General features: G+C 42.6%; 1 long non-coding RNA gene across 1 annotated transcript; it reads right to left on the bottom strand.

Moving 5' to 3' along the window:
- Positions 1–485: 485 nt before the first annotated feature.
- On the bottom strand, positions 486–10,819 carry LOC120433229. The gene is made up of 8 exons (XR_005608405.1): positions 10,775–10,819; positions 9,405–9,497; positions 7,207–7,299; positions 6,716–6,780; positions 6,224–6,288; positions 5,733–5,797; positions 2,150–2,214; positions 486–1,723 (listed from the first exon to the last, which is right to left on the bottom strand). It is a non-coding gene; the product is annotated as an uncharacterized LOC120433229 (long non-coding RNA).
- Positions 10,820–14,262: the final 3,443 nt, after the last annotated feature.

Raw genomic sequence — 14,262 nt, 5'->3', positions numbered from 1 at the left:
ACAATACCGTAATACCATGTTGAAGCACAGTACGTATCACTCCGCGAGGCTCCTGCCTACGATAGCCGCAATGCTCCGACAATCCATCAAGCAGTGCGGGTTCGTAGCTTAGCAAAGTCGTACTAAAACATTTGACAGATTTTTGAGCGCCGTGTACCACATAAAATCGTTTCGAGGTCAGTAAACACAACCAGAATTCATACATAAGGCACACGGGATTATAAGGGGCACTGTTGATTTTCAGAAAAATCAAAGGATTGATTTTAAGTGTGCCGTATTTTCCAAAAAACACGGTAATAACGACGCCCGCTAGCATGCTCTACCAAAAATAGTGCTTTGTTGTGTATCTGACGGACGAAAGCTAAACCAGTTCCACACCACTGAAGTTGCAGCATTTTTACAAACCAATTCTGGTTCATCCGTTTCATTTAACGATCCACTTTCGCTCTTCTCATTCTCCGCCATGCTTTATCCGCAATGTGCGTATGAAAACAAAGGCACTGCGCATGTGCATTTTACCCATATTCTATTGCGATATTTCATTTTCTTATCGTTGCCCAAAATTATACCGGTATTACTGTGAACGGTATGATATGGCCCAGCCCTACTGCAAACTAAATGACTTTTACAAACATATATATGTGGGGCTTTAGGTTTACACTGGGCTTCATCTTTTTGCCATGTTAGATGAAGACAATCTCTTAAAAGCTACATTCTGATCAGCACATCAAGCTCATTTAAAAAAAAAAAAAAAAAAACAACAACTCAGAGGAAATTATTAAAGATAAAACTTCTATGTGAAAGCCACAGGACACCGAAATACAAAACAACTATGTCATTTAGGTTCTAAACCACACAACTATAGAAAAACAGTAACTGACATTTGTTTCCATCCAGTTTCAACATATCATACTTAATGTTTTTCTTTTTTCCACTTTCAATCATAAAGAATCCATTTCCGCTTTGTCCTCTGATTCTTTTACTTAGCTTGTCAAGAAATTATTTGTCATTTCCCCCACTCTTATTCTCATGCGATTTTGTACTGTGACAGTAACCCAGTTCAGAGCTAGCATTATCACAAGTTCTGGGTGATCAGACATCATGCAACCAGCATTAACTAAAGCTCTAAAGATACCCAAGATGCTTTGAGGATGCATTCAAGATCCAGTGATGGAAGGCAAACATTTGTCTGCATTCCTCTGAAAGTCAAAACAACCTGTACCGAAGACGATGTAGGACAGTCTACTCTAATGGCATACTCAACAAAACAAGACTCATGAGGAACCTCTCTCTCTTTTGATGAAAACATAAAATATTAAGTATTACGGGTAAAAATTTCCACTTGTTATATCTTGACAGACAATCATCTAAAATGACTGAACAAAAATCCTCACCTTTACAATTTATGCAAATCAATTTCAAAGCAGAAAAGTGAACATTACAAAAGGCACATTTTTTCAGCATTTTGTAATTGTTCATTTTAAGAAGAGCCCATCTTTCAATAGACTTGCATATCCAAAACACACGCAGTCCTCACAATGTATGTATCTTACGTTAACCAGCACTGTAAGAACTGTGTCTACCAACCTCACTATCAACATCCAAACAACTATGTTGTGTTATTGTTGTAATAATAACAACAGCAGAAAATTAGTCACCTGCTCATCATCTTTGAGGGAAGACGATGCCATGGGCGTATCAACATGAGGAAGATCAGTGTGCCCTGAAACATAGTGCAAACAAACACAAAAGGGCATTAACATCCATTCAACACAGATACGTTGAGACTTTACAATACAGTTACGTAGCTACACTGGTTAGTGACATAAATGAGCCAAATGTAATGCAGTAATATTGATAGAAAATTAATTCCTCAGTGTAAACCAAGATAACACACGACAGTATCCACACATAGTCCTCTTAATAATGTACCTGACAGCTTCATACACTGTAGGGTCTGTGTTACATGTGGACTTGGGAGCCCATCTTTCAATAGACTTGCATATCCAAAACACACACAGTCCTCACAATGTATGTATCTTACATTAACCAGCACTGTAAGAACTGTGTCTACCAACCTCACTATCAACATCCAAACAACTATGTTGTGTTATTGTTGTAATAATAACAACAGCAGAAAATTCGTCACCTGCTCATCATCTTTGAGGGAGGACGATGCCATGGGCGTATCAACATGAGGAAGATCAGTGTGCCCTGAAACGTTGTGCAAACAAACACAAAAGGGCATTAACATCCATTCAACACAGATACGTTGAGACTTTACAATACAGTTACGTAGCTACACTGGTTAGTGACATAAATGAGCCAAATGTAATGCAGTAATATTGATAGAAAATTAATTCCTCAGTGTAAAGAATATGGAAGAATATGGCGGCGCGCACAGACGCAGCGGCTCACTGCTCCTTCTAAGTTTGGGATTACGCTGTGCAAGGAGCATTACGTCGGACTACCACCACTTTCACAGCATTCCGGAGGACATAATGAGAGCTCCAGGGTCTCCGTGGTTGGTTCTTCCCAGCGGCAAGACAAAGAGGAAACGTAAACAAAGGAGGCAAAAGCATGGCTGCAGGGCGGGCCCACTAGCACGGCTAAAGAAACAGCCATTTAAGCTACCGCTTCCGAGTATTTTCCTCTCCAACGTCAGGTCCATAACCAACAAAATCGACGAGCTGAGATTACAGATTGCAGTCAACAAGTGTGTACAGGACAGCAGCATAATATTACTCACAGAGACTTGGCTGCAGCCATCAATTCCGGACTCGGCTATCGAGCTAGCAGGCTGCACGGCCCACTGACACGACAGGAACGGCCACTCCGGTAAGAACAAAGGAGGGGGTTTATGCATCTACACCAATGACAGCTGGTGCAAAAACACAAAGACTGTAGACAGCCATTGTTCCCCGGATTTGGAATATTTGACTGTGAAGTGCAGACCCGTCTACATACCTCGCGAGTTTACTGTTGTCATGGTAACGGCCGTGTATGTACCACCCGATGCTAATGCTAACTCGGCCATGGAGGAGCTGCACAAGACAATAAGCAATCAGCAGAATTCCCATCCAAACGCAGTGCACATTATAGCTGGGGACTTCAACCATGCTGATTTAAGGTCAGTATTCCCCAGATTTGAACAGCATATTAAATGTGCAACGAGGGGGAAAAACACACTGGATAAAGCCTACAGCAACATCCAAAAAGGCTACAGAGCAACCCCTCTACCACATCTAGGTTTGTCAGACCACATGTCCATGCTGCTGATCCCTGCATACACTCCCGTTAGGAGAAGAGCCCCCCCCAGTCACAAAAACTGTGAACACCTGGCCAGAAGGCGCATCACATCAGCTGCAAGACTGTTTTGAAAACACGGACTGGAGCGTGTTCGAACATCAGGACCCTGAAGAGCACACAACATCAGTGCTCTCATATATTAACTTCTGTGTCAACAGTGTCACTGTGGACATACGTCTCCGGGCGTATTCCAACCAAAAACCTTGGATGACTAAAGAGGTCCAGGTCCTGCTGAAGCAACGTGACGCCGCTTTTAGATCCGGTGATGGTATGCATTACAGTGCAGCCAGATCTGAGTTGAAAAGAGGCATCAGAGAAGCCAAGGCAGCGTACAAGAGAAGGATCGAAGACCACTTCAGCAACAACAAGTCACGACAGGTATGGCAGGGAGTTCAGCACTTAACCAACTACAAACCTTGCAATACCACGTTGACTGAGGGTAACACGGCGCTTGCGGAGGAGCTGAACCACTTCTTCGCACGCTTTGAGGTGAAGGGACCAGAGGCAGCAGCAGCAAAAACATCAGACAGCAGCAGCAGCCCAAGCCTCATAGTGCAGGAATATGAGGTGAGGCGCACACTGAGGGCAGTGAACCCCAGGAAGGCTGCCGGACCAGATGGGGTAACCGCAAGGGTCCTAAAAGAGTGTGCAGACCAGCTGGCTGGGGTCTTCACTAAGATCTTCAACACTTCACTGTCCCAGTCCTGCATCCCGCCGTGCCTGAAGTCAGCCACAATTGTCCCGCTGTCAAAGCGTACCAACATTAGCAGCCTCAACGACTACCGACCAGTTGCTGTTATAATGAAGTGCTTCGAGAAACTGGTCCGACGTCACATCATGTCCTGCCTGCCACCCACACTCGACCCACTCCAGTTCGCATACAGAGCTAACAGATCAACTGAAGATGCCATTGCTACAACGCTCCACACCACCATCTCTCACCTGGAAGTGCAGGGCCGTTACGCCAGGCTGCTCTTTGTTGACTTTAGCTCTGCTTTCAATACGATACTCCCGGACAGACTAATAGTTAAACTGCTGGAAATCGGACTTCCTTCTACCACCTGCTGCTGGATCAGAGACTTCCTCTCAGACTGTGTACAGAGAGTTGGAGTGGGGCCTCATCTTTCCTCAGCCCTCAGCCTTAACACCGGCTCTCCACAAGGCTGTGTACTGAGTCCCCTACTGTACACTCTGTACACACATGACTGTGTTAGTACCCACCCAGACAACGCAGTCATCAATTTTGCAGATGATACCACCGTGGTGGGGCTCATCTCTGGGGGAGATGAGACGGCATACAGAGCTGAAGTTCAGAGGCTGTCAGACTGGTGTGTAGATAACAACCTGGACCTCAATACCAACAAGACAAAAGAACTGGTAGTTGATTTCAGAAGGAGGAAGTCTGAGCTGCAGCCTGTCAGCATCAACGGGGAGTGTGTGGAAAGGGTCTCCAGTTTCAAGTTTCTGGATGTGCACATAGACACAGACCTCCAATGGAGCTCTAACATCTCTGCGGTTTTAAAGAAGGCCCAACAGCATCTCCACTTTCTGAGAATCCTCAGAAAAATGGACCTGAAGAAGGAGCTGCTGACCGTCTTCTACCGCTGCTCCGTTGAAAGTGTGCTGACATATTGCATCGGTGTGTGGTTCTCCAGCTGCACCACAGCACACAGAAAGGCACTCCAGAGGGTCATCAATATGGCCCAAAAAATCATTGGACATCCTCTTCCCTCCCTGAAGGACCTGTACAGCACTCGCTGTCTCAAGAGGGCACGCAGCATCCTACGGGACTGTACACATCCAGGACACCGGGTGTTTAAGCTGCTGCCGTCTGGCAGGAGGTTCAGGCTGCTGAGGTCCCGAACAAATAGACTCAAGGACAGCTTTTACAACAGGGCAATAGCCCTAATCAATGCAAATAGCTGACCTGACTGGCTACCTACCTGGACTTTTTTTTGGGGGGGGGGGTAACAACGGTAAAAACAGTAACAATAATAATATTTATATTTATAACAAGGTGCAATAATAATTAATGTGCAATAATAACAGTGTGCAATACAAATACACTTATTCTTCTTTTTATTACTAAGTTATTATACTGTGTTGTGTTGTTTGTGTTGTTTGTGTTGCGTTGTGATGTGTCGTATAGTGTCGTGTTGTGTTATATGTAGTGCCGACGTAGGACAGTTTTCCAATTTCACTGTACTATTGTACTATGTATAACTGTGCAATGACAATAAAGAGTTATCTTATCTTATCGTAAACTAAATAACACCCGACAGATTCCACACACAGTCCTCACAATATATGTATCTTACATTAACCAGCACTGTAAGAACTGTGTCTACCAACCTCACTATCAACATCTAAACACCACTGCTGTGGTCTTGTTGCAATAATAGCAACAGCAGAAAATTAGTTACCTGCTCATCATCTTTGAGGGAGGACGATGCCATGGCCGTATCAACATGAGGAAGATCAGTGTGCCCTGAAACATAGTGCAAACAAACACAAAAGGGCATTAACATCCATTCAACACAGATACGTTGAGACTTTACAATACAGTTACGTAGCTACACTGGTTAGTGACATAAATGAGCCAAATGTAATGCAGTAATATTGATAGAAAATTAATTCCTCAGTGTAAACCAAGATAACACACGACAGTATCCACACACAGTCCTCTTAATAATGTACCTGACAACTTCATACACTGTAAGGTCTGTGTTACATGTGGACTTGGGAGCCCATCTTTCAATAGACTTGCATATCCAAAACACACACAGTCCTCACAATGTATGTATCTTACGTTAACCAGCACTGTAAGAACTGTGTCTACCAACCTCACTATCAACATCCATACAACTATGTTGTGTTATTGTTGCAATAATAACAACAGCAGAAAATTAGTCACCTGCTCATCATCTTTGAGGGAAGACGATGCCATGGGCATATCAACATGAGGAAGATCAGTGTGCCCTGAAACGTTGTGCAAACAAACACAAAAGGGCATTAACATCCATTCAACACAGATACGTTGAGATTTTACAATACAGTTACGTAGCTACACTTGTTAGTGACATAAATGAGCCAAAATCTAATGCAGTAATACCGAGTGAAAATTAATTCCTCAGTGTAAACCGACATAACACACGACAGTATCCACACACAGTCCTCTTAATAATGTACCTGACAACTTCATACACTGTAGGGTCTGTGTTACATGTGGACTTGGGAGCCCATCTTTCGATAGATTTACACATGCAAAACACACACAGTCCTCACAATGTATGTATCTTACATTAACCAGCACTGTAAGTACTGTGTCTACCAACCTCACTATCAATATCGAAACACCACTGCTGTGTTATTGTTGCAATAATAACAACAGCAGAAAATTAGTTACCTGCTCATCATCTTTGAGGGAGGACGATGCCATGGGCGTATCAACATGAGGAAGATCAGTGTGCCCTGAAACGTTGTGCAAACAAACACAAAAGGGCATTAACATCCATTCAACACAGATACGTTGAGACTTTACAATACAGTTACGTAGCTACACTGGTTAGTGACATAAATGAGGCAAATGTAATGCAGTAATATTGATAGAAAATTAATTCCTCAGTGTAAACCAAGATAACACACGACAGTATCCACACACAGTCCTCTTAATAATGTACCTGACAGCTTCATACACTGTAGGGTCTGTGTTACATGTGGACTTGGGAGCCCATCTTTCGATAGATTTACACATGCAAAACACACACAGTCCTCAGAATGTATGTATCTTACGTTAACCAGCACTGTAAGTACTGTGTCTACCAACCTCACTATCAACATTCAAACAACTATGTTGTGTTATTTTTGCCATAATAACAACAGCAGAAAATTAGTTACCTGCTCATCATCTTTGAGGGAGGACGATGCCCCGGGCGCATCAGCTTCATCTTTGGGTTTAAACTTGTGTCTTGCTTGTCTCATTGTAATGCACTGTTTCAGAAAAAGAAAAAAATAATAGTACAATTTGTGTAATACTTCATCACTGTAGTTTACAGTGAAAACTGATCTTTTACAGGAGGTGCTAACCCTCTGGAGTCAAGGGTATAATTGGCTGTTTTCGACTACTTTTAAATTTTACCTTTATATTTCCCCTTTAAAAAAAAGTTTTCCTTGCGTTCTTTGTCATTATTCTTTACACAACAACCTCACATGTCTGACTACTATATTTTCTAATTTTAAACATACTGTTTTAACATAACTGACCCAAAAACATAAAATCAGAGTAGGTTAAGGTTATACTTTTCACTATGAAAATCACAACGACGTTTAGCGATTCATTCTCATTACTTAATTTCACATTTCTAAAAACATATGTACAAATTTTACAAACCACATTATATACAACTATTTTCATAAAAATGCAGGAAATTCCTCAGGTGGTTCTTGTATAGTTATTTACAAATTTACTGGTTTTCCCTTCTCCTCAGGTTAAGAGCCTTGGTGTCATCCTACATAGTTCACTTTCCTATAAATCTCACATCAATAATCTCACCCGTTCAGCCTATTTCCATCTACGCAATATAAACAGATTACGTCCTTCTCTTCCACCCAGTCTCCGTCCATTCTTGTCCATATCTCGTTACCTGCCGTACTGACTACTGCAATTCTCTCTTGCATGGTCTCCCCCATAAATCCCTCCATAAGCTTCATCTGGTTCAGAACTCTGCTGCTCGCATTATCACCAGAACCCCCTCCTACCAGCACATCACCCCTGTTCTTCAGGAACTTCACTGGCTCCCTGTGAAATTCCGAATAATATACAAACTTCTTCTGCTCACCTTCAAGGCCCTTCATAACCTTGCTCCTCCTTACCCTTCTGACCTGTTAACCACTATCTCTTCTGCCCGCTCACTTCGATCTTTTTCTATCCAGCTTGCTGTGCCTTCTTTCCGCCTCACCACCATTGGAAGCAGAGCTTTTAGCTGCTCTGCTCCCAGGCTGTAAAACTTTCTACACCCAGATATAAGAAACATTGGTTCTCTCCCCCAGTTTAAATCTCAACTCAAAACCCACCTGTTCAAATTTGCATGTCCACTGTGAACCCAATGTTTGTTAATTTTATCTTGTACTTTTGTTTTTATTGTTTCTTATTTTGTCATTGTTCTATTATGCGTTTCATCCTATTGTAAAGTGTCCTTGGGTGTCTTGAAATGTGCTATAAATAAAATTTATTATTATTTATTATTATTTAAAAACAATCAGATGTCACACAAATTATTTGTGCCACTCATCAAAATTGTTCCTGTCCACCACAAGACAGAACAGAGGGACACACCACAGGCCTGACAAAAGGTAGTGTATCACTCCTCCTGTTGCACACCTGGAGACAGCGTTTAGATTTCAGTCTGCCTTTGGTAGCTTTTTAGCCAGGGTCAGGGTGACATTCACCTCACCATTTTGACACACAAAACAATCAAACAAACCCAGATTTAACTACAAACTAACAATACACTCCAGACACATTTAATGTCACAAATCTCTCACATCTCAAAACTTGTTATAGAGAGCGCTGTCTTGCTCTCTCCTGCCATCACTCCCAAAAGTTTACCCTATTCATAAACAACCAAAACAGCCATATAATTGTTTGATTGGCTCTTGTTCATTTATCCACCACAATAGGGAAGGAGAGGTAATACTATATCTATCTATCTATACTTTTTAAAGAAAATCACGTTTTTATTTGTTCCTGCACTAAACGTGATGACAGTTTTCAGGAAAAAATGTGAAATTATGTATCATAACTCTGCTTTTACGTTGCCTATCAACACATTTTAAAAAACTGATATATACAAATATTGCTGATAAACTGTAAACTTGCCATGTGATCTGCACTCCAGAAACTTAAATGTTAGCTACCTCAGTTATCTGAAATGTCTCATTACTAGCATGTCACATATATTTTAGCGTTTCTTAAAATCTGGAGACAGTGGGATGAATAAATAATAACATCTCAGTATTTCCAAATGTCATAGTTGAACTAAAAAGATATGTGTTAGACTAGGTTGCAATAATTACAACAGCAGAAAATTAGTCACCTGCTCATCATCTTTGAGGGAGGACGATGCCATGGGCACATCAGCTTCATCTATGGGTTTAATCTTTTCTCTTTGCTGCCTCATTGCAATGCACTGTCTCAGAAAAGGGAAAAAAATGTACAATTTGTATAATACTTCTCAATGTAGTTTACAGTGAAAACTGATCTTTTACAGAAGGTGCTTTCAAGGGTATAATTGGCTGTTTTCGACTACTTTTGATTATACCTCTATATTTCGCTGGTAAAAACAGTTTTCCTTGCCTTGTTTGGCATCATTCTTTACAGAACAACCTCACATGTCTGACTACATTTATTTTGTAATTTTGACATATTGTATTAACACAATTGACCTAAAAAAATTACACAAAAACATAAAATCAGAGTAGGAAAATGTTATACTTTTTACTATGAAAACCACAAACATGTTTAGTGATTTTTTTCTCATTACTTAATTTCAAATTTCTAAAACATATGTACAAATTTTACAAACCACATTCTATACAAATGTTTACATAAAAATGCAGGCAATTAGTGTATCACTCCTGTTGCACACCTGGAGACAGCGTTTAGATTTCAGTCTGCCTTTGGTAGCTTTTTAGCCAGGGTCAGGGTGACATTCACTTCACCATTTTGACACACAAAACAATCAATCAAACGCAGATTTAACTACAAACTAACTATACACTCCAGACACACTTAATGTCACAAATCTCTCACATCTCAAAACTTGTTATAGACACCGCTCTCTCCTGCCATCACTCCCACAAGTTTCCCTATTAATAAACAACCAAAACAGCCATATAATTGTTTGATCAGCTCTTGTTCATTTATTCACCACAATAGGGAAGGAGAGGTAAAAATATATCTATCTATCTCTTTTTTAAAGGAAATCACGTTTTTATTTGTTCCTGCACTAAACGTGATGACATCTTCACTCTGGTTTTACTTGGCCCATCAACACATTTTAAAAAACTGATACGCATGTTGCTGATAAACCATAAATTGGCCATGTGATCTGCACTCCAGAGAGTTAAATGTTAGCTACCACGGTTATCTGAAATGTCTCATTAATAGCATGTCACGTATATTGTAGCATTGCTTAAAATCTGGAGACAGTGGGATGAGTAAATAATAACATCTCAGTAATTTCAAATGTCACAGTTTAACTAAAAAGATATGTGTTAGACTAGGTATTTAACCTTGACTAATAAATACACAACGTGTCATCAAAAAAAGCTAGATTTAGCATTTGAATTAGCTTGAAATACAAAACTTAATCAAGGAATATACATCAAAGAAAAACCTTGACAAAACTAAATCTAACTGGTTGCTGGACTACAAAGCTGGAAAAATTCAAAAGTTTAAAGTTACCTGTTAGCGTCTCCACACCAGTTCACAGCCAAGCGTCAATACTCCTCAACTGGAAGTCACGAAGTGAGGGGGAGGGGTGAAAACTGAAGCTCATTGGCTAAAAAGTGGTCAGGTGACGAGAGTGCTTACCCTGTCTTTTAAATGGAATTTCAGTGAAATATTTACAGTGAGGAAGGACTGGGTTTTTATTGCATTTGTTATTTTGTTGTTTTTGTTTAATAGGACATTCCTTTAAAAAAAAAGGATGTTATTTATTTGAAGCAAAGGTACACTACAATGGAATACATGTTTCCTCACATACCACCAGCCAAGGGCCACCATTAAAGCAATGGTTTCACACTTAATTTATATCTGCATATGTTAAACAAATCTGAGATTCAACCAACAACATAGTGGGACATATTTTAGCTTCTTATATTAAACCAGCATGTATCAAGATGTGGCTTTCTTCTGAAAAATGTATTTATTCATATATTTTTGTTCTGATTTTTTGTATGAAGATACAGAAGGTGTATCTACAAACCGATGCATTTATTACTAGCAATTATGGATAGTTTGAGAAACCAAACTTTGTTTTGTTTAGCAGTAGGAACATCAAATAAGTCAGATCATATGATATGACTAAAGAAATCTGAAACTTCTAAATCCTATGGAAACTCTACAGTGTAAAACTGGCTTTGTTTACAATATAGAACTGTACAAAATTATGGCAGCTGGTATATGAAGGCATTAATAGCTCCTCACCTAGTTATTCCCAGAGACTCCCATCTTAATCTCATCTTCAGAAGCATAGTCCACGGTTACAAGCATTACGAACACACAGAACAATACCTTAAAGAAACTTGCCATTTTCCTGCAGTAGTTGTTAGCTATAACAACACACTTGATAGACTAAAGGCTAACCAGTGTGGAAATGATAACCCAGTCTTTCTGGGGGCTGGGAGAATTTGTATTGTTGATTGTTAGGGAGAGAATTAGGTAAGTAAATACAGATTGCAGAACTTGACAGCTAAATGCATTTTTAGTAATGGATGAATATGTTATTTGTATTCCAGGATATACTTCTGTCCATATATTATCAATTATTATATGAGTTACTATGGGTGGCACAGTGGTATGGTGGTTAGCACTGTTGTCTCACAGCCAGAAGGTTCCTAGTATAAAGACTTGGCTGAGTTTGCATTTTTAACTGTGCATGTGTGTGTTTTCTTCAGGTACTCCAGCTTCCTCCCACAGACCTAAAACATGTATGTTAGGTTGAATAGACATGATAATTTGATAGTAGTTATTGAGTGAGTGGTTGTTTGTCTGTGTGTTATAGACAGGGGTGCACATAACTGGTACGCAGTTAGCATGCGTGACAAAAATTAGGAATGCCTAGTGACACTTGCGTTACCAAGTGCCTTTGCATACATGACCGTGTCATTCAACCTTCCATGTGTTTCTTGTCACCAGCTAAATGTCCCCCCCAAAAAACCCAGACATTAAGCAGTTTCTTTGGTGTGCCGCCACCAGCTAAGAAACGCCAACCGGAGCCAGAGCCGAAGAAAATACTTTTTTTCAGAAAAGTGGCTCCAAGATGTGCCATGGCTTGAAGCTAACAATGAGCGCACTGAAATGTGGTGCAAGATTTGCCGCTTTCATCCACATCTAGCAGACAAATCAGGTGCATTTTTTAAAGGCTCAAAGAATTTTAACCATTCTTTATTTGACAAACATGAAAAAGTTAGGAGCACATGAATGTGGCACAAGTCATTGCTAATAAACAAGCTAGCCAAAATGAAATGTCCAGTCACCCACTTAACATGCGGCAAGACAAGCAAAATGAACAACAGCGGCAAGCACTGTTAAATAATACCATTTGACTCTCCATCAGCGGCACTTGGAGTGACAGCTGCAGACGGGCTGGGGACACAGACGGTGCAGGACGGCTGTTGACTCCTTCCTCGCACCTGCCCTCGCTTATATGGGAGCACGCCATACTACCGGCTCACCTCATTTTTTTGTCGCCACCTCTGGCTGTCAGCCCAGAGACCTGGACAGAGGGCTGCCTGATGAGGCTGCCGGTCGACGCTGCAGCCACCTCGCTGTTGAGGTGCCTGTGGGGGCATATGGCCAGGGTAGGGGGCCCAGAGCTTCTGGGCCTCGCCCTGCCCCCAAGACTCCAACTTGGGGCCCTGGAGATCTCCGGCCCCAGAGATCCGGCCACATTTCTCAGGCTTACACGCCAGTTGGACCTCGCTGTGGCGAGTGAGCGTTCTCCAGCCTATTTTAGCCAGGTTTCTCTCTGGCATATAGCTGCTGCAGCTGCAGGCTGTGTTCCCCTGGCGTATTGCCTGCATTCACCGGTTTACATGCCAGCTGGACCTCACTGTGTCTGATTCCTCAGCCGGCGAGTATGTGTTCTCCAGCCTGCAGCACCGGCTGTGCACAAGTGTCTCATTCTCTAGTTCACTCTTGCTGCTCCCCTTTCTGCGGACAGTACTAGCGGCCACTTGGCCCTGGGGCAGACCTTCGGGTTAAGTCCCCACTTCACCTTTCAGCGGGCTAGACCACCAGCGCCCCCCCTTCAGGTCGCATCCCTACCTCGGCCCTTCACATTAGCAGCTGTGCTGCTGCTGCAGGCGGTGCACAGGTTTACGCGCCATTTGGACCTCGCTGGGTCTGATACGTCAGCCAGCGAGTCAGTGTTATCGAGCCCACAGCGCTGGCTCTCTGTCTAGTGCATTGCCAATGTGTTGCGATTTACATGGCCAGCAGGTGCTCACTCAGTGAGCTGAAACTTCCTGACTGTCCACACGTGTCTCGTTGGGTCCACTCTTGCTAGTCCCCTGTCTGCGGACAGCGCAGAGTGGCTGCTATGCCCTGGTGACGGACCTTGGGTCGCCTCCCCACTTGGGCTGCCTCCCCACTTGGGCCCTCCACTCTCCATGGACTAAGCCACCAGCCCCTCCCCTTGTGGGACGGTGCAGGTTGGATGCTCGGCTCCTAGGACAGGCCTTGCGTCACATCCTGCTCGGCCATCCACTGTGCGTCATGGCATTAGCTAGCTGCCATGCTCGAGTGGCTTAATAGGCTGTGCTACCCTGGCTTATTGCCCGCATTCGTCAGTTTACGGGCCAGCTGGACCTCACCTAGTCTGATTCTTCAGCCGGCGAGTGAGTGTTCTCCAGCCTGCAGCGCCGCCTGTGCACGAGTGTCTCTTATGGAGTTCACTCTTGCTGCTCCCCTCTCTGCGGACAGTGCTTAGCGGCCACTCTGCCTTGGGGTAAACCTTCGGGTTTAGTCCCCATGTGGCCTTTTGGTGGGCTAGGACGCCAGCTCCCCCCATCCAGACGGGCGTATTGCCCGCGGCTCGCCGGTTTACGCGCCAGTTGGACCTCAGCTGTGTGTGATACATCAGCCAGTGAGAGAGTGTTCCTCAGCCTGCAGCGATGGCTCCCTGTCTGGCATTTTGCCCGTATGTTGCAGGTTTGCACGGCCAGCGG

The sequence above is a fragment of the Oreochromis aureus genome, linkage group 15 (assembly GCF_013358895.1).
Source record: "Oreochromis aureus strain Israel breed Guangdong linkage group 15, ZZ_aureus, whole genome shotgun sequence".
NCBI lineage: Eukaryota > Metazoa > Chordata > Actinopteri > Cichliformes > Cichlidae > Oreochromis > Oreochromis aureus.
This window is presented reverse-complemented; position numbering and strand designations above follow the sequence as displayed.